Here is a 22,400-nt window from a genome sequence, read left to right on the forward strand (position 1 = left end):
CAGTAATTGCTATTTTTTTAAAAAATGTCCTACAGTGTATGTAGCCTAAAGTCAGAGTTTATAGAGGTATTTTCTCAATTCAGGTTTCCTCTTTAAGATGACTCTAACTTTTGTCGAGTTGACATAAAACTATCCATGTAAACTTATTATTAAAAGTGTGGTGCTAATTTATATGTTTAGTTCTAGTACCATACTTTCATGAAATTGGATGCACCAGAGTATGGTGCATGTATATTTATGACAGCAATAATGTTTTCTTAGCTAATTTTTCTCTGATTATGAGGAAGTGACCTTCTTTATATTTTCTGATTATTATTTGGCTTGACATATAATTTAGATATCATCCTAGCAATACTTGATTTCTTCCTAGTTTATTTTTAATGGAATAATTTTTGAATTCTTTCACTTTATGATGGTGTCTGTTTTTAAAGCTTAGGTGCGTGTATGATAATATGCTTTTTGTCACATTCAGACTGATTGTGTTTTTGACTGATAATTGAAGCCATTGATATTGAATGTGACTATTGAAAAGTTTGTTTTAATTGAAGTTATTTATCTAGCTATTTATACTGTTTATGTACTTAGTCGTGCTTTGTGTTTCCTTAACTATAGCTTCTTTATTTTCTTTCTAGGTTTCTTGGCAGTGTTTTATCCTCTCTTTAGTGTGACGTATGCTCTTTGTTTATCATTCTATTTGGTAGCATGAACCTGGGACAGGAGGCCTAAATATGAGGCAGACTAAAATTTCATTCAATAACCCACTTTATTCCATGCACCAGAGTATCTATACTTTGAGTCTTAAGGAAAGGTACCTGAAAGTCTATTTTATTAGCTATTAGAATGATTACTTCAGCTTTTTTCTTGAGGCTATTTGCTTAGAAAATCTTTTTCCAGCTCTCTACTCTTTGATGTCATCTTTTCATGGTGGGAAATTCTACATTCTCCTTCAACTATGATAGATAGTTCCATTCGGTACAGTAGTGTCTGTTGGCAAATGTGACTTTCTACACCTTGAGGTGCATTGCTTCAGGCTCTTCTAGCTTTCAAGGTGTCCATTGAGAAACCACCAGTTTTTCTAATGTGTATTCTTCTATGTGTGACTAGTGTGTTTGTCTTGCAATTTTTAATACGTTTTATTTTGTTAGTATATTTATGATTTAATCAGTGGTATTCTGTGGGGAAGTGGTTTTTGTTTGGTTGTTTTTAGTTTATGGTTTTTAATGCCCTTTCCTACTTAGTGCTCTATGTGCTTCTTGTATCTGTATGAGTATGTAACCATTGTTTCAGAGGTGTTTTTTTTTCCTAGGATCTTGTTGAGCATTTGCTTTATGTCATTGATTTTTCCCCTTCATGTACGCTTATTAATCAAAGTTTTGGTCTTCATGCTGTCCCATGATTATTACATCTTCACTTCCTGTGCATTAAACAATTATTTCTGTATCTTTGATCGTCTGGTCCATTTACCCTATTTTATGTTCAAGTTCTAATAGGGTATCTTCTATTTGATCCATCCTACTTGTTATGTTTTCCCTTGAGTTTTCTAGTTGGTATATTTTGTATTTCAATACCATGTTTATTCCAACTTGAATTCCAATCAATATTCCTCTGAATATATATAGAACTTTGTTTTCAAATCCTGTAATCACCTTGTCCTTTCAGTCTGTCTTATTTTTCTTTGTGCTTCTATAACTGTTAGGCTTATGTTCTGTTTCAGTTCCTTCTGTTTAAGTTCATGGAGCTGTATCATTTATCTTCTTTAAAGTCTTTGAATTACTTGGTTTAGTTTGTTGTTGTTCATTTAAATTCCATGTCTGTATAGTCATCTAGGTACTTCTCATTGGAGAAAATTTTATAGAACTAGTCAGTTTGGGCTAGGATATGTTATGTTGATTTTTTATATTGCTCATATGTTCAAAATGAAATCTGGGCCTGTGGACATCTTGTGTTAGTTCTTTCTCTGATATGGACAGAGCACAGGATATGTGTATTAGGTTGGGCCTGAGAGTGGCTTAAATGAAATGAAATCATGTGGACCCAGGTGGCTAGACTGTCTTACAAGATATATGTCCTGGTCCAAACCTTGTGTTTGGAAATAGATAGGCAGAACAGAATGGACTAAGCCAGGGAAGTGGGTGAGGAGCCCAGTGATACTTAGGGTTTTGGTATGGTACTTCTACCATATATCTAACATAATTCAGACAACTAAGCAAGTTGCGTTCTTGTGCTGGGAGGACAGGTTGGATGAAATTCACAAGGGATCATTTCAGGTGGTAAGAGAGGCCTTGTATTGGCACATAGAATGTATTTAGGTCCAAAGACTGCAGGTTGTGTGCAGAGGAATCTCTTGATCAAAGCCTGGAGATTGGTATGGTACACAGAGACTAGGTATAGGCACTGCATGGGGAATCCAGACTAGATCTGGGTTAAGGGGTTGGTATATGAATGAAATAATCTGCTGATTTCCCTGGATTGGCCATAACTCAAGATGTGTCAACATTTATTTTCCTTTTTTTTAATATATAAAGTTTTATTTTCAACACGAAATTTGTCCATTTTTTTCATCTTTATTATATTGGGTGATTTCTTATTTACATTTCAAATGCGCTACTTTCATTTTCAGTCTCCAGACCAGATTCTGTCCATCTTCCATCTGGTTTTGGTGGCTGTGTATGCTGGGCCACATGTTGTAGGGTCTGAATGGGTGCTCAGCAGCCTCTATTCTAATCTTTGCCTCCAGTCATACTCTAAGACATTCTTGTTTCCCCAAATTAAGAGGAGTGATGCATTCTCGTTTTCGGTACATCCTGCTTGAGTTGCATGTGGTCTACCGCTGCACCTTGCAATTCAAGCATTTGGGCCCAATATCCACTTAATCAATAAATGCTGTGCATGTGTGTACTACTGTGATTCGTTTACCTCCACCCAGGATGATATTTCTCTGGTTTCAGCCCATTTGCCTATAGATTTCGTAAGAAGTCATTGTGATAGCTGCCTGGTACTCCATTTGATGTATTGAATCAGACCACGTTTTCTGTAATCGCATTCCTCTGTTATGCATGTGGGATTTTCCAGCTCCTGGCTGCTGTACAATAAGGTTGCTAACATGAACATAATGGGCATGTGTCTTTGTTGTATGTTGGGGCATCTTTTGGGTACATACCTAACACAGAGGTATAAAGCTGGGTCCTCAGGTAGTGACAATGTCCAATTTTTCTGAGAGGAACCTGCAGTCTGGAATGAAGCAGTCTGCAGTCCTCACGACAATGAGGTGTTCTTCTTCCTCCACATCCTCACAACAGTATCTGTGTAGTGGTTGCTGGAATTTTGTGAGCTCAGCCATTTTCGGCTGGTGTGAGTGGGAATCTCAGGGGTTGTTTGATTTGCACTTTCCTTATAATTACAAAGATGTTGATTTTCATTTCTTTGGGTGAGTTCATCAACCGATGATCTTCCTCAGTTTTGAATTCTACTGACTACCTCTGAGACCTCCATTTTGATAGGAGTGTCCTTTCCTACTTCAGTCCTAACCCCTCTGAGTTCTTTGTATATTTCTGAATACAAGCCTGCTTATCCAGTTGTGGGATTGGTAAAGATCTTTTCCCCAATCTCAGTAGTATTTGTTTCCTGTATTGTGTCCTAACTTAACAGTGTTCTTTCTCTGCTACCTCCTGAAGCTTTGTAGTTTTATGAGATCCCATGTGTCAATTCTTCATGTTAGAGCATATACCATTGGTATTTTCTGTTCGAGAAATTTCTTCAGTGCCCATGTGTTTGAGATGCTTTCCCACTTTTTCTTCTATTAGTTTGAATGTGTCTGGTTTGAGGGTGGAGGTCCTCCCACCCACTTGCACTTTCGCTTGGCTGTACCAAGGCAATACGAAAGTGGATCCATGTGCATTCTTCTGCATGCCTGAACTCAGATTGAAACAGCTTTTCCATTTTAGTTGAAAATGCTATCTCCATTGGATGGTCGCTCCTTTGTCCATTAAGTGACCATAGGACAGGTTTCATTTCTGGAGTCTTTCAATTTCTGTCCATTGGTCTATCTGCCTGTCTCTATAGCCACCACCTACTGCACTGTATCATCTATTTGCTCTGTAATACTCCTTGAATTCAAGAGTGGTGATTCCCCAAAATCGCTGTATTGTTGAGACTACTTATCTATCTAAGCTCAGTTGTTATTCAGATGAATTTGCAGATTATTCTCGCCTAACTCTCTAAGTGCATTTTGAATTTTGATGTACAGTCGCATTGAATCTGTGGGTCACTTTGGTAAATGTCATTTTGCTATAATATTAATCCCTGCTTAATCCATGAGCATGAGAGATCTTTCCATCTTCAGAGATTCTTCAATTTCTTTTTCTTCAGGAGCCTTGGAAGTTCTTATCCTACAAATAGTTTACAACACTTTGCTGTGATCGAAAGTCTGCTAGGCTATATTATTTGGGATTATTATGAAGGGTAGCGTTTCCTGATTTCTTTCTCCAGCTTGTTTGTCTTTCGATGTGAAGAAGCCTACTCATTTTGAGTTTGAGGTGTTTATGCTAAGAACGTTGGTCTTTGAAAGTCATTTCATCAGGTTTTAAGTAGTTCCTTGTACGCCAACTCTGTGGTCTGCTCCTATTGTGTACCCAGATCATTTAATCTGCTGTAAAATAGTGATGTCAGCGTCATCCATTTCCAGCTTCCTCTGTCTCTTTGACTCTGCCCTCTGGCTGGGACGCAGAACTATGTTAGAGTGAGATGGGAGAGAGTGGACAGCTTTGACCTAGTCCTGATTTTTAGTGTGATTGTTTCAAATTCATCTCTCATTTAGTATGATGTTAGCTACTGGTTTTGGTTATATGTAGCTTTACTATGTTTGGGTATGGGCCTTGAATTTCTCTTCTCAAAGACTTTTGATTATGAAGATGATCTTGAATTTTATTCAATGTTTTTCTCAGCACTTAGTAAATGATCGCCATGGTTTTTATCTTTCAGTTTTATTTCATATAATTGGGTTACGTTGATAGTTTCATATATTATACCATGCCTTCTGTCTGGTGGCCTACTTATCAGGATGAATGATTGGTTTGATAATGTTCTTGGATTCTCTTTTAAATTTTATTGAATATTTTAATTAATGAATATCATGAGCCGAATTGGTCTGAAGTTCTCTTTCTTTCAATATGAGGACTTTGCCATGTTTTTAGGTGTAAGAAGTAATTATTGGGTCCATAGAGGAATTTAGTAGCCCCTTCCATCTCAGTACAGTTTTGTGGAGTGGTTTGAATAGTGATGACAGGTCTTCTATAGTCTGATAGAATTCTGCATGAACCATCTGGATCTGGGCTCTTTTTTGGTTGGGAGAATTTTTTTTTTATTATTAACGAGTATTTTCTTATATACATTTCAAGTGTTATTCCTTTCCCGGTTTCAGGCAAACATCCTCTCATCCCCCTTCCTTCTGGGTGTTCCCTCCCCCTTCCCCCATTGCCCTCCCTCCCCCGACAGTCTAGTTCTGGGGTTCCAACAGGACGGGCTTCCTTCCACTGGTGCTCTTACTAGGATATTCATTTGCCTACCTGAGGTCCAGAGTCAGGGTCAGTCCATGTATAGTCTTTTGGGTGGCTTGGTCCACTGGAAAACCTGGTTGTTGGCATTGTTGCATATAGGGTCTCAAGCCCTTCAAGCTCTTCTAGTTCATTTCCTGATTCCTTCAGCAGGGGTCCCGTTCTCAGTTCAGTGGTTTTGCTGCTGGCATCCGCCTCTGTTTTGCTGTATTCTGCTGTGTCTCTCGGATCGATCTACATCCGGCTCCTGTCAGTCTACCTTCTTTACTTCATCCATCTTGTCTAATTGGGTGGCTCTATGTGTATGGGCCACATGTGGGGCAGGCTCTGAATGGGTGTTCCTTCAGTCTCTGTTTTAATCTTTGCCTCTCTCTTCCCTGCCAAGGGTATTCTTGTTCCCCTTTTAAAGAAGGAGTGAAGCCTTCACATTTTGATCATCCGTCTTGAGTTTCATTTGTTCTAGGCATCTAGGGTAATTCAAGCATTTGGGCTAATAGCCACTTATCAATGAGTGCATACTATGTATGTCTTTTCTGTGATTCAGGTTACCTCACTCAGGATGTATTTTTCAGTTCCAAACCATTTGCCTCAAATTTCCCTATAAACTCATTGTTTTTTGATAGCTGAGTAATATTCCATTGTGTAGATGTACCCACATTTTCTGTATCCATTCTCTCTGTTGAAGGGCATCTGGGTTTCTTTCCAGCTTCTAGCTATTATAAAAAGGCTGCGATGAACATAGTGGACACGTGTCTTTTTTATATGTTGGGGCATCTTTTTTGGTATATGCCCAAGAGAGGTATAGCTGGATCCTCAGGCAGTTCAATGTCCAATTTTCTGAGGAACCTCCAGACTGATTTCCAAGAATGAATTTGGCAGTCTGCAATCCCCACCAACAATGGAGGAGTGTTCGCTCTTTCTCCATCCTATTCCAGCATTTGCTGTCACCTGAGTTTTTGATCTTAGCCATTCTCACTGGTGTGAGGTGAAATCTCAGGGTTGTTTTGATTTGCATTTCCCTGATGACTAAAGATGTTGAACATTTCTTTAGGTGTTTCTCAGCCATTCGGCATTCCTCAGCTGTGAATTCTTTGTTTAGCTCTGAACCCCATTTTTTAATAGGTTGTTTGTCTCCCTCCCCAATTCTTTTTTGAGTTCTTTGTATATTTTGGATGTAAAGGCTCTATCTGTTCTTAGGATTGGTAAAGATCTTTTCCCAATCTGTTGGTTACCGTTTTGTCCTGACCACAGTGTCCTTTGCCTTACAGAAGCTTTGTAGTTTTATGAGATCCCATTTGTCGATTCTTGATCTTAGAGCATAAACCATTGGTGTTTTGTTCAAATTTTTTCCAGTGCCCATGTTTCCAGATGCTTCCTAGTTTTTCTTCTATTAGTTTGAGTGTATCTGGTTTTGATATTGGAGGTCCTTGATCACATGGACTTAGCTTTGTACAAGGGTGATAAGCATGGATCAATCTGCGTCTTCTACATGTTGACTTCAGTTGAACCAGCACCATTTTGTAATGTATCTTTTCCATTTGATGGTTTTTGAAACCTTTTACAACTCAAAAAAATCAGAGTGGGTTGGGAAATTTGTAATTGCTCCTATTTTATTTTGGGTATGGGGTTGTGTAAATGACTATCTGTTCTGATTCTTTACAATTGCCTGTAGTTATTATTATCCACAGGAAATTTTTCATTTTCCTCAGGGTCCTAAGTTTTATTAGAATATAGTATTATTTTGTAGTAGAAAAATTATTTGGTATCCTCTGATTCTGTTGTTGTATGTCTCCTTTTTGATTTTCTGATTTTGTTAATTTGGTCATACTCTCTCTGTCCTGTGGTTGGAGCTTGTCTTAGAGTATTTCTATCTCTGTTGGTTTCTCAAGTTTCTGACACTGGTTCTGTTGATTCTTTGAATCGTGTTTTTATTTTCTACACTAGTTGTTCCTAATATGAGTTAATATTTCATGCTTCTACAGCTCTTGTGTGTGTGTGCTTTTGTTCTGAAACTTTCCAGGTGTGCTGTCCAAGCTGCCTGATATATGCTCTCTCTGTTTCTTTCTGCATACATTCAAGGTTATGAGTTTTTCTTCTTATTAGCTTTCATTGTGTCCCAAAAGTTTGGGTATGTTGTACCTTCATTTTCATTAAATTCTAAAGGTCTTTAATTTTCTTTCTTTCTCTTGTCCTTAGACAGGATTATCATTGAGTGAGCATTGTTCAACTTCCACGTGCTTATATGTGGGCATTTCTTCACTTATTTGTTTTGCCAAGAAGACCAGCTTTGGCCCATGAGGTGAGTGCTGATGCGCACGCGATGCATTATTTCTATCTTTTCTGTATCTGTTGGAGCCACTGTTTGATGAGCCAATTATGTGGTCGATTTTGGACAATACCATGAGAGTTGGTGAGGAAAGAAGGTATATCCTTTTGTTTTAGGATATAGAATGTTCTGCATAAATATCTGTTCGGTCATTTCGTTTCCTTGGCTGTCTCTTGGTCTGTCTATGTCTCTGTTTTCAATTTCTGTTTCCATCATTTGTCCATTCTGATGAGGTGGGGTGTTGAAATCTCTACCTACTATTGTGTGAGCTGCGAGTGTGTGCTTTTGAGCTTTAATGAAGTTTTCTTTTACGTATGTAGAGTGCCCATGTATTTTGCATAGATATTTAGAGGTTGAGAGTTCATCTTGGTGGACTTTTTCCTTTGATGAAATGTAAGTGTCCTTCCTTACTTTTTGATGACTTTTAGTTGATTGAGTTTTATTCTTCGATAATGTATGAAATGGCTACTCCAGCTTGCTTCTTCAGACCATTTGCATGGAAAGAGAGATTGTTTCCAACCCGTTCACTCTGAGGTAAGTGTCTGTCTTTAGTCTCTGAGGAGTGTTCCTGTATGGGCAGCAGAATGCTTGTCCTCATTGCGAGTATCCAGTTTGTACAATCTATGTCTTTTTATAATGGGAGTGAGATCCATTGATGTTTGAGAATATTAAGGAATGATGATTGTGTTTCCATGTTATATTTCGTATTTTGGATGCTTGGATTATGTTTTGTATTCTTTTCTTCTCTTTGTTTTGTTACTAAGCGAGTGAGTTCTTGCTCTACAAAGGTGTAAGCTGACTCCTGTATGTGAGCTTTACCATTTCATTATCCTTTCGTGGTGGCTGGGTTTTGCAGAAAGATGCTGTGTAAATTTGGTTTTTGTCCTGGAATATCTGTTTCTCCATCTCATATTCCTAGTCAGAGTTTTTGCAGAATTACAGCCAACCTGGGCTGGCATTTGTGTTCTCTTTGGTGTCTGTATGACTGTCTCTCCAGGATCTTCTGGCTTTCTGATCTCTGGTGAGAGTCTGGGTGTGATTCACGATGAGGTCTGTCTTTTCATGTTGTACTTGTGCCACCATACTGCTTTTAATAAATACTCTTTCTTTGTTTTTGTGTGCATTTGGTGTTTTGACTGTACTATTACGTGGCTGGGAGGGTTTCCTTTTCTGGTCAATCTATTTGGAGTTCTCGTAGGCTTCTTGTATGCTTTATGGGCCATCTCTTTCTTTCAGAGTTAGGGAGATTTTCTTCTATGATTTTGTATGAAAGATGTTGCCTGGTCCTTTTGGGCTAAGAGTGCTTCACTCTCTTCTAACCACCCTATTGTCCTGCAGGTTTGATCTCCTCATGTTGAGTCCTGGATTTTTCCTGTTATGTTTTGGACCAGTAGCTTTTGTCATTTCGTTATGCTGACCGTTGTGCAGCATGATTTCTATGGAATCTTCTGCTCCTGAGATTCTCTCTTCTATCTCTTGTATTCTGTTGGTGATGCTTGTATCCACGGCTCCTTGTCTCTTCACTTTGGTTTTTCTATGCTCAGTCGTCTCCTTCTGTACTCTTCTTGTTGCTTCTATCATTTTGAGTTCAACTTCACCTGTTTTGATTGTCTTTTCCTGGAATTCTTTCAGGGATTATTTGTGATTCCTCTCCAGGCCTCGTTGTTTTGTCTGTTTTCCTCTTCCTGTTTCTCTAAGGAGTTCTGCATGTCTTTTCTATTGAAGTCCTCCAGCTGTCATGATCAAATATGATTTCGATCAAGATCTGCCTTTTCTAGTGTGTTTGGATATCTGATGTTTTGCTTTGACGGTGGAGAGGTGGAGCTCAAAGTGATGCCATGTAGTCTTTGGTTTCCTGTTTGCTTAGGTTTCCTGCTAGCACTCTTGCTCCTCGTCAGGTTGTCTCTGAAGTGTTGCTTGTTACCTGTTTCTGACAGCGTGGCCTGGAACCCGTCCTATGGCACTGTGTTGTCGAGTGCATGGATGACCCTGTTTTCCTGTTTTCTTTTCGAGCCAGTTGTGGGAATATGGTGTTCTGCTTTTGCATGTAGTCTTTCCTGTCTACTGGACTTCAGCTCTATCCCTGTGGGGCCTGTCCTGGAGTCACCACGCAGGTCGCTTGGGCAGAAAGTTAGTCTTATGGTCTGCCTGAATTTGTTCATGTGGGGGCTCCTTTTTCTCCATGGGGCAGCAACAAGGCCTGTGCCGCCCTTCCTAGAACTGCCATACTGCTGGGGTCCCCAGATGGCATTAAAATGTTTCCTCTGGGTCAGAAATATGGGCAAGTATGATCTTCTGACTTCCAGGCGTCTCTGCCCCTCCTGGGTTATTTCCTCAGGGTTTAGTGCCGGGGAGCACAGTGACTGGGTCCCTTCAAGTCAGAAGCAGGTGTCTGGACACCCAGAACCTGCCTTCTCAAAGTACCCCCTATCTTCTGGTTCTCAGAGGCTTCTACAGTTTCCTCTTGGACCAGGGATGTGGGCGAGAATTGCGACAGTATTGGTGGTCTCTCCTGCTCTGCAGTCTCAGGAGTCTTCCACCTGTGTCCAGGTAGTGGCTTCTCCCCCAAGGGGTTTAGGGAGCAGTGTCATCAAATATTATAGTTATAGAATTCCAAGAACTAAATATACAGTTGAAAGAAATGCTCTGTCTGCAAGATCAGATTCTGTTATTAGAAGTGTTCTCTGCATTATGTCTGCATTTTTTAGATATTTTATAAAACAATAATTTTTTTCTGTATAGTGGCATAACAGGTACAACCTTACAATGGGACTGCCAGCCAGTGCAGGCTGAGATGGAGGTTTCATCTCAGAGCGCAGCATCTCCTTGTAAATAGGGGTGGTTGTCTGGGACCCTGAGGATGCAGGAGACCACATCAGTCCAGGGGACCCGCCAAAATGAAAATAAGAGGCTGCCTGGAGTAGGCCAGGAGGGAGACATCTCAGTGAGCCTGCAGCGCCTCTTAATAAACACTGGAATGTTTCCCATTTGGCCTAACCTTAGCCCTGGACAATGGCTGTATAGGAATTCGTTTGTGTGTGACTGCGTTCAGTTTGAGCCTTGGTGTGCTATAATTGTTGTATTATATCCAGACATTCTCTACTTTCTTTCTCATTCTGATGAAGTCTGCCAAACTAGATGTTCCTTGATGTTATGATTCTTAAACAATTTGAGATAGAAGCGCCTAGGGACACAACAAAGCACAGCCCTGGCATGGCCCAGGTGCATGCTGTGTATGCTCATCTTGCAAGCAATGTTTAGCCAGAGCGATCAGACAACAAAAGGAGGTCAAAGGAATACAAATTGAACAGGAAGAAGTCAAAATGTCACTATTTGCAGATGATATAATAGTATACTAAATGACTCCAAAAGATCAACCAGAGAACTACTAAGCCTTAAAAACAGCTTCAGCAAAGTGGCTGGGTATAAAATTAACTCAAAAAAATCAGTAGCCTTCATCTACGTAAAAGATAAACAGGCTGAGAAAGAAATTAGGGAAACAACACCCTTCAAAATGGTCCCAAATAATATTAAATACCTCGGTTTGACCTTAACCAAGTAAGTGAAAATCTGTATGATAAGAACTTCAAGTCTCTGAAGAAAGAAATTGAGGAAGATCTCAGAAGATGGAAAGATCTCCCACGCTTATGGGTAGGCAGGATTAATATAGTGAAAAGATCCATTTTACCAAAAGCGATCTACAGACTTAGTCCAATCCCCATGAAAACTCCAATGCAATTATTCATAGATTTAGACATAATGATTTGCAAATTCATCTGGAATAATAAAAAACCCCGGGTAGCTAAAACTATCCTCAACAACAAAAGGAATTCCAGGGGAATCACCATTGCTGACCTCAAGCAGTATTACAGAGTAATAGTGATTAAAAACTGTATGGTATTGGTACAGAGACAGGCAGTTGGACCAGTGGAATAGAATTGAAGACCCAGAAATGAACTCACATACCTATGGTCAGTTGATTTTTGACAAAGGAGCTAAAACCATCCAATGGAAAAAAGATAGCATTTTCAACAAATGGTGCCGTTTCAACTGGAGTTCAGCATGTAGAAGAATGCAAATTGATCCATTCTTAGTGCCTGTACAGCCACCAAAGCTTAAGATGCAAGATGGGTGGAGGACCTCCACCTCAAACCGAGATACAGTTCAAACTAATAGAAGAAGGTGGGAATCTTCTCGACCCCAGGCTACTGGAGAAAGAAAATTTCTGAACAGGCATTTAGTGCTTATTGTCTAAGATCTGACAATTGACAAATGGAATCTCATAAAGCTGCAAATCATTCTACAAATCAAGAGACACTGTCATTATACAAAATAGCAACCAACAATTAGGAAAAATTTTTTTCTAATTCTATTGTTAGTGACTAATATCCAAAATGTACAAGAACTCATGATTTATACTGCAGAAAAACCATTACCCTATTAAAAATAGAGAAATTTTACGCAGAGAGCTTCTACAAAGGAATTCAGCCTGAAGGAGAATATTCCGCCGTAAAGGCACCCTGAAAATGTTCAACATCTGATCGTCAGGGAAATGCAATCAAATCAACCTAGTTCACATCTCCACCAGTCAGGATAGCTAAGTAAAATACATTGAGGATGTGGAGGAACAGTCCTCCATTGTTGTGGGATTGCAAGCTAACGGTACAGCCATTAACGGCAAATCAGTCATAGGTTCCTCAGAAAGAATTGAAATTGCAGGCCTGAGGACCCAGCTATTCCTCTCTTTAACCTGACAAAGTGCTCCAGCACAACGAGGCACATGCTTTCCATATATTCATAAGCGCCAGTATATAATAATCCAAGCTAGAGCAGATCTGAAGCCCTCTAACAGGGGACTGGATACACAGAAAATGTGGTGCTATCTACACAGTGGTAGCCCTACACATTATCAAAAATGACTTCATAAAATTCACAGGCAAATGGAAAAAAACTAGAAAATATCATCTGAACAGTGTAACTCAATAAAAACACATGGACATCTTTGCTCCTTTGATATAATCAATATTAAGCCCAAAATTACCCAAGATGTGAGACCCCCTTGAAACTGAAAAGAGATGACTAAAATGTGGATTCTTCACAGTTTCAAGGAAAAAAGAAAGCCATAGGAGGTCCCATAAGGCAAATGTAAACGAATACAAGAAGGAATGGCCATTCAGAGCCTGCATCACATAGCAGTTCATCATCTGACCACCAACTAAATAGATAGATAAAACTGAAATGCAGGCTGAACCCAAGTCCCGAATGGATCTCTCCTAGGGACACGCAGCCAGAATATATCAAATACAAGTGAATGCTGCCAGCAGACTTCCCAGTCTGAGAACCCGGACTCTGGTTTGAGGGAATTAAGAGAAGAGCCTGAAAGAACTGAGTGGTTGGACCCCTTTAAAACTACTCCAGCAACCAGGCTTCCAGTAGTTAAACAGTGCAAAGACTATACATGGAAGGCTGACCACAGTGCTCCCAGCACCAGCAGGTATGGTGAATAGACTTGTTGTGGCACCAGTGGAAGGAATCACTTCATCAGGATGGATCCCCGGATGTCTGGTGTTGTCAGGAGAATCTGATTAATGGGGAATGGATGTTACCAGGGAAATCCAGTCTATAAGGGTTGGAAAGGGTTGATTGACTGATGGACTGGTAACTAGTGAGGAATAATACTAAAAATGTATGACAGAGGCCCACCCAGTTACATCAAAATGGAAGATAAAAATTAAAATAAAAATAAAATGGAAAGAAAGAAAACAAGAAGAAAAAGGTCAAATAAATGCATTTATGAGAACATTTTGAAGTTCAGTGAAATTTTGGGGTTTTGAGTTGCCAAATAGCTATTTCATCCTTTTCATTCGGCATGTCAGAACACGATTTAGCCCAGGCTACTCATTTTCATGAAATGTATTAGTTATTCTTCTGTTGACATGTTAAATATCCTGAATTCAATAGACAACTTTAAAATAGAGTTTCAACACTTTGCGTTTGGTTCTCTCCAGAAGATATTTCTATCCTTCCATGGGGCATGGATCTATTATCCTGGAAGTCTAAATTTAAATTTAGTCTTGGCATGGGAAGTTGAGGCTCTATCTTTAACATCTTTTAATTTCAAGTTGACGCAAGGGAAAATGAGTAGGAAAAACTTTTAAACTCTCAAGGGTACCCTCTGGTGACATACTTCTCCAGCAGGCTGAACTTCCTCAACAACAGGGTCTGAGAGCCAATTGGATTAAATGTTTCAGTGCCTGAGCCAGTGAACATTTTCTGCATTCACCATCCAGTAAATGATTTTCCAAAACAACCACTATGATATATTTCAATTGTCTGTTAAATTTAAACGTCCTTTAAAAAAAAGAGAAACAGTGATTGCTTATACTAGAAGTCCGTTCTTATTTGCTGCCTTATAGGCCCTTCCAAAAACAAGCTGCACAGTACAAGCCATTTCTGTCACTTCAACTTTTCCAGCTACCTGTCAGATGTTGGCTTATAGGGCGTCTTCTCCAGTAACATAAATAAGATACATGGGGTGGGATCTTAAGGTGACTTCAAGCAGTCAATTTCAAGGCCAATCTCTCATTTATTTAAAACTTTCTCTAAGCAAAGAGCATGGAAGAGCTTGGCACAGGTTTTCAGGCTTAGAAATGAGCAGGTAGCCTGGGGGGCCGGATGAAACAATGGCTCCACCACCATTCTTCACTGGCTCTACTCTACTCTGCCATATAATGCATAGACCAGTATTTCTGGCACCGCTACACAAATATTTACTTGTATTTCAAGTGAGATTTATGGTCGTAAGATTGAGGTCCTACAGAGATATTGGAGGCCACCATGGGTGGGAGGTACCACACTTTGCCTGATTATCCGGCAGATGGAAATCCTCATGGCACCTATCTAAATTTAAATCTCCTGCCTCATGGCTCAGTATGCACAACAGCCCTGCTACAACTCCAAAAATTTTGTGCTCAGATATTCCTTTTCCTCCTTACTCAGGCTTTGCTTTCTCTTTCTAAGCTGGATGAGAGAAACGCAAGGAACTATGTGGAGGTATGTAAAGCAGAGTGAAAAATGGTTCAACTAGCAGTCTGGCTGTTTCATGAAATAGAAATGATCTCACTCTTTCAAGTCTGTGTTGTTCTGTATTTTAGCTGTACAGAATAAGACAATCCATCAAAAGATACGTTATATGTAGAAAAACATCAGTATGAAATGAAGGTTTAATTTGTATGATTCTTGGTTTTGCCAGTTCATTGTTACAACCAGATGTCAGTACTGTGCTCATTTAATGTCAACAATATGAAACTTTCAATAATGGGCAGAAGTGCAGTTTGAACTGGCGGGAGGTGAATCATAACACTCTGCGATGGGTGATAAATCCCAAAATGTAAAACTCAGCGCCTGAGGTAGGGCCAGAAATAAGTTCAGAGTGGCAGATTCGAATGTAAGAGATAATTGTGAAGCTAATACGCTCTACCTCAAAATAATTAAGCAAATAAATAGAAGTGAATCATGAATATTAGTTCCGTGTGAAAAAATACATAAAATAAGAAAGACCAGCACTCCAGAATCACACAAGTTGTGAAAAACAACCAGGCACCATTTTTCTGAAAAACCGTGAATATTTATTGAAAATGCAACCACTAATATTTTAACAAATGCAAAGCAAAAACACAGATCAGGAAAACTAAGAAAGAATCAAATTAGGATAAATGTAAGCTATAATAGCCTTAACCTCTGAAAGTGAAATAAAGTATAAAGCGAAGATCAACACAGTCAGATGGGAACTACAAGCGGGCTTTCATAGAAACACTGGTAAAGACAATAGTTCTATTCTAAGTGTGAAATACAACAAACATGCACACACACTTTTGCACTCACTCTCCACACTTCTCAGTCAAGTGCTACACCCTCTAAATACAGTTTTTTAACTAAAAGTAAATTTCACACACATGCGATATATCTAAAACGTAATTTATTTATCCATAGGCGTTGTTTCAAGTTTCTTATACATGAAAGGAATCATGAGAAAACTCTTTGATAATTAGGGCCCTTATAAATTTGAAAACAAATTGTAGGAATAGAAGATGAATATGGCAAACATGATTTCCCTCATTATTAATTGTTCAGAAGAATAATTTCTAGTGAAAACTAAAACAATAAAACATGAAATAAGCATGCTATGTTAGCATGCAAATCAAATGCACCTTGGCTGCAGAAGAATACAAAAGGACGTACTATGGATTGTCTTCATTGGCCAGTGTCTGTGTCCTTCCATTCACTCTATCTACAGTGCACTGTGGTCACTACCATAGAACTTCAGAATATGTAGCATTATGTGGCCCTTCAAGTTACATTATCAGCAATCAATGTAAGCTCTTCCTCAATCAGTCTAGTCCTTTAATGACACCTGATAATTTTAGACCATGCTATTAGAAGGGGCATGACTGGACAATAATTACAAAATCAGGCATACCTAATTTTGTATTAGTAAGAAAATAAAATATGATCTTCAGAAAATATTTGGTCAAATACTTGTTAAGATTAATGAATTTTTCTGTATTATTCTATAGAGTGCAAAGTAATAAAAATGAATTTAATTTGTAAATTTTTTTATTTATTTATTTTTATTACCTTCAAGTATTTCTTATTTACATTTCGAATGTTATTTCCTTCAGTTTCAGGGCCTTGCCCCTAACCTCTCCTTCATTTTCCTGTATATGGGTGTTTCCTCTTACATCCTCCTCCACATTACCCTCCCCCCAACAACAATCACATTCACTGTGGTTCAGTCTTATGCAGAGACCAGGCTTCCCGTTCCTGGTGCTCTTACTAGGCTGTTCATTGCTGCCTGCTGAGGTTTGGGCCCAGGGTCAGTCATGTATAGTATTTGGGTGAGTGACCTTTGGTCCTGGACTCTGCTGTTGAAGGGACATGACTGAGAATAGTACAAAAATCGGAAATCATACCTATTTTCCCAATATTAGAAATAAAATGTGATCTTAATACAGTTAATGCATAAGACATTGGATTTCTCTGTATTATTCTATAGACTTCAGCCATCAAAAAATACTAGGGTTGTGAATTTTAACTTTGAAATATATTTAGTTTTTTTGATGGTTTCAAAATATTTTTGAGGGTTGAACCTCCCAGGCTATCAAGACTAATAGCGACCACCTTTTCCCTAGTGAGAACTATCTTACGTCGTTTAAAACTGAGGCTAAATAAGATGATTCAATTAATCATTTTACAATTGAAGTCCGACATCCATAATATACAATAATTCCCAGAATCAAGTAGTGCTATAAAAGTTGAACTCTGACCTGTAGACATGGTATTGTGCTAACCATCTTATATACACATACAAATAAATAAATTATGGCGACAAACTGAACTGAAACTATCCAGTCTGTTAACGAGGGTGGAACTAGTTCAATGGTTTCTGTGGGCATATATATATCTTTATGAAACACAATATATGTCAGACTACCCAATGAAAAACAGAGGTATATGTATCATGCAAAAGGGCAGTATAAAAGGTGCGTTATGAGAAAGCATAATTATGGGCAGAAATTTTTTGAGTTTGTATGAAGTTCTTCAGTGACATATTTGGGCATGCTAGTGGGCTTCATCTCTGTGGGGATGATGTCACGGGTGAGCAGGCAACCAGATGAATGAGTTCTGTCTGTTGGACAGAAAGGAAGGATGGGCAGGAAAGTGGGAAGGGAGGGCTGAAGAAAGGAAAGACAGGAGGGTGCAGGAGAAATACCTCTGAAAAGAAACATATGGACGATATTCAGATTACATTCCTTTACGGTTGTTATGAATATTTTCTAATTTTTGTTTTTTGTTGTTTTTTTTTTTTAGGCAGCTTGTTGAATCTGTGAATCATTTTTTTAGTAAATGGCCATTTCTGCTCATATTAATCCTGTAATCACATGGCATAGGAGATCTTTCCATCTTCTGAGGTCTTCTTCAATTTCCTTTCTTCAGAGGCTTGGGCTCTTTTTTTTTTGTAGCAGGTATTTCTTATATATTTTCAAGTGTTATTCCCTTTCCCATTCGAAGATGACATCCCCCCCTCCCCTTTATTTGTAGGTGTTCCCCTCCCATCCTCCCCTTGCCCACCTCCCCCCAATCTATCTAGTTCACTGGGGTTCAGTCTTAGGGACCAGGGCTTCCCCCTTCCACTGGTGCTCTTTTAGGATGTTCATTGCTTACCTATGAGGTCAGGTCCAGGGTCAGTCAATGGTCTTTAGGTAGTGGCTTAGTCCTGGAGCTCTGGATTTTCCTTTGGCATTGTTGTACATATAGGGGTCTTGAGGCCCCTTCAAGCTCTTCCAGTTCTTTCTCTGATTCCTTCAATGGGGTCTATTCTCAAATCAGTGGTTTGCTGCCTGGCATTACGCCTCTGTGTTTTGCTGTATTCTGGCTGTGTCTCTCAGGAGAGATCATCACTCCCTGTTGGCCTGCACTTCTTTGCTTCATCCATCTTGTCTAATTGGGTGGCTGTATATATGGGCCACATGTGGGGCAGGCTCTGAATGGGTGTTCCCTTCAGTCTCTCTGTTTTAATCTTTGCCTCTCTCTTCCTGCCAAAGGTATTCTTGTTCCCCTTTTAAAGAAGGAGTAAAGCATTCTCATTTTGATCCTCCTTCTTGAGTTTCATTTGTTCTAGGCATCTAGGGTAATTCAAGCATTTGGGCTAATAGCCACTTATCATGTCGAGTGCATACCATGTGTGTCTTTTCTGTGATTGGTTAGCTCATTCAGGATGATATTTTCCAGTTCCAACCATTTTCCTCAATTTCATAAACTCGTTTTTTTGATAGCTGAGTAATATTCCATTGTGTAGATGTACCACATTTTCTGTATCCATTCCTCTGTTGAAGGGCATCTGGGTTCTTTCCAGCTTCTGGCTATTATAAATAAGGCTGCTATGAACACTGAGTGGAGCACGTGTCTTTTTTATATGTTGGGGCATCTTTTTGGTATATGCCCAAAAGAGGTATAGCTGGATCCTCAGGCAGTTCAATGTCCAATTTTCTGAGGAACCTCCAGACTGATTTCCAGAATGGTTGTACCAGTCTGCAACCCCACCAACAATGGAGGAGTGTTCCTCTTTCTCCGCATCCTCGCCAGCCTCTGCTGTCACCTGAGTTTTTGATCTTAGCCATTCTCACTGGTGTGAGGTGAAATCTCAGGGTTGTTTTGATTTGCATTTCCCTTATGACTAAAGATGTTGAACATTTCTTTAGGTGTTTCTCAGCCATTCGGCATTCCTCAGCTGTGAATTCTTCGTTTAGCTCTAACCCCATTTTTAATGAGTTATTTGTCTCCCTTGGTCTAACTTTTTGAGTTCTTTGTATATTTTGGATATAAGGCCTCTATCTGTTGTAGGATTGGTAGATCTTTTCCCAATCTGTTGGTTGCCCGTTTGTCCTAACCACAGTGTCCTTTGCCTTACAGAAGCTTTGCAGTTTATGAGATCCCATTTGTGATTCTTGATCTTGACATAAGCCATTGGTGTTTTTTGTTCAGGAAATTTTTCCAGTGCCATGTGTTCCAGATGCTTCCCTAGTTTTTCTTCTATTAGTTTGAGTGTGTCTGGGTTGATGTGGAGGTCCTTGATCCACTTGGACTTAAGCTTTGTACAGGGTGATAAGCATGGATCGATCTGCATTCTTCTACATGTTGACCTCCAGTTGAACCAGCACCATTTGCTGAAAATGCTATCTTTTTCCATTGGATGGTTTGGCTCCTTTGTCCAAAATCAAGTGATCATAGGTTTGTGGTTTCATTTCTGGGTCTTCAATTCTGTTCCATTGGTCTATCTGTCTGTCTTTGTACCAATACCATGCAGTTTTTTATCACTATTGCTCTGTAATACCTGCTTGAGTTCAAGGATAGTGATTCCCCCCTGACAGCACCATGGGCTTTTAATTTGAATTCAATTGTATCATCCTAATTGTTTATAGATTGGAGAAATGAAGTGTCAAATAAAAAAATTCACAGCTGGGTACTGGTGGCCTATGCCTTTAATTCTAGCACTTGGGATGCAGAGGCAGGTGGGTCTCTGTGAGTTCAAGGCCAGCCTGTTTTACAGAATGAGTTTGCTACACAGAGAATCCTTCTCTTGAAAAACAAAAGCAGACAGACAAAAAATCCACAGAAAAATTGTCTAAGGCTGTTTATTGATCAATTCACAGCAAAGAGACCCCCTTGTCCAGGTCACCTGCCAATTCATTAAGGGCTCAAAGGAGTTAGAAGAAAGTCAATTCTATAGCACAAAGTGAGAAAATACTGAGGTGGTTTTTGATTGGCAAGCATTCCATGAAAATGAGTGATGCTTTTTGTTTGTTTTTTGATTTTTGAGGAGTCGGGTCATAATCATCTTTAGGTGCATTTGGCCATCCATGATTCAATGCAAAGGGAACGTAAACAATTTGGGGACATTTCAAAAACTTGCTTAGGGTTGGAGCTGATTTTTTTTTTTATGGTGGAGCACATGGAGGAAGGAGGTGGGGCCTATGAAGTGCTTTATTGCAGCCAAAGGGGAGAGACTAGCTGCCATAGCGAACAGAACAGTTTATTTTTTAGAAAAGACTGAGAGCTAAGAATGAAAAAGGAAGATTACTAAATAGTAGTTGGAAACAAAACTGAATTTATTTGCACAAATGGCAACATTCAAGTACTATCTTAGGCCAAGCCTGGTAGCATAAAGCTGAAATTCCAGCACTCAGAACCTGAAGCAAGAAGGTGGAGAGTGTGAGGCCAGCTTAGGCTACACAGTGAGACCCTGTCCCAAAAGGAAACAGAGAAGAACGATCCTCAGCTAGACCCTCTTAGGAAGAATAAAGATCTAGAGCCACAATGAGAAAGGCGAAAGTACATTTATTGAGCTGCTTCTTTTACGGCACCGTGAACAAACATTGATTCACACCAGATAGGGTACCAGCAGCCGACCAAAGAAATGCTTCTGCCCAAGTCCAGCTTGGTGAATGAATTCAGTGGCCTTATATACATATGGGAGCTTGGTAAGGAGTGTGGGTGACTGTGAAATGGCTGAATCTTTGAAAAGTTCCGCTGTCATGGGTGGCAATCTCATGGAAGCTACATGATGGAGTCCTACCTTCAGTTAACCTTCTAAATACTCTATCACTTTTCAAGATTATATATGGATGCTGTAGGGGAGGGAGAAGTGGATAGAATCCCAGGTGAGGATCTTGACACTTCCCACTGTACTTCCTACAGTTATGGAGCATTAATAGCTCAATTACCATTACCATAGAGCAATCCATCACAGCATTGTTTTGCTAATTTTATTACCATGGTTACAGGGCATGGATTATAGCTGCTCCACCATGACAATGGGATAATTATGTCAGGTATGGTGAAAACTGCTTTTCCCTAATAATATCTAACGATCTGAATTTAGGTCTCCAACTGTCAGCTCCTCCTTTCCCATCTTCCTCTTCCACTTCCTAGCATGCCCCCTCTTCTATGCCAGTGGTCACTTTTAGCTGTTTCATCACTGTATTTGCTACCCTTTTCTTTGCTATGACAAAATAGCTGAGAGGGGTAATTTAAGGGAAAAAGGGTTTGTTAGTGCTCACAATCTGGCCTTACAAGAGCAGGAATGGAAGGAGGTGTGTGAGGAGGTCATATTGTCTCTCCAGTTAGGAAGAGAGGTGAATGCTGCTGCTCATCTTGCTTTTTCCTTTGTCCCTTAGTGTTGCTCACATTTAGAGTGGGTCTCCCTGCTCATTTAACCCAATCTTAATCCTCCTCACAGACATTCCCAGAGATTTGTCTCTTAGGTAATACTAGATCCTGTGGACCCAACAAGCAGTTGAGAAAAAGCAGGATTTCAAAAAGTCCATGACTTCATATGTTAAGTGGCGGCAGTGGGTCCTTCACAAAGAAGAAATTTCATAGGCACAACAGAGCAGCTCAGCCTTATCTCTTAATGAGAGAAACCTTAGCAAACATCAAGAAAACTGGAGCCAATAAAGCATACATAACAATAGAATCCTACCCCCTAAGCAACATTTTGTGGAGAGTTACTACTGTTAGGAATTTATGCAATGGACACACTTGATAGATATAAACATATTGACTATGCTGTTTTATATTTCAGACTTGATGATAATCTAAAAGCATTTCTGTATTGTTTTATAGTTTGTATTATTAGAATTTGATTAATTCCAATATATTCTTTTAAGTTAATATAAAACCAATCATCATAGCTTCAATGTTTAAACATGGTAGCAATGAACATCTTCCCAAGTCATCAAATTTTCTGTTGTAAAATGACTTTCTAAATTCTTTCAACGATAACATTCTATGTCAAAGGAAAGGAATAGGCCATCAATACTCCTGGTATGTGCTGAGAGGGGAAGTAGACACAAGTGCCCATGCCTAACCTAGAAGCTATCTCAGACTGACAATTGCTTGCAAAGAAAAAATTAATTTTCTGTAACAGAGTCTCACTGTGTATACAAATCACGTAAACCACA

This window comes from Rattus rattus, chromosome X, assembly GCF_011064425.1.
Source record: "Rattus rattus isolate New Zealand chromosome X, Rrattus_CSIRO_v1, whole genome shotgun sequence".
NCBI classification, from domain to species: Eukaryota; Metazoa; Chordata; class Mammalia; order Rodentia; family Muridae; genus Rattus; species Rattus rattus.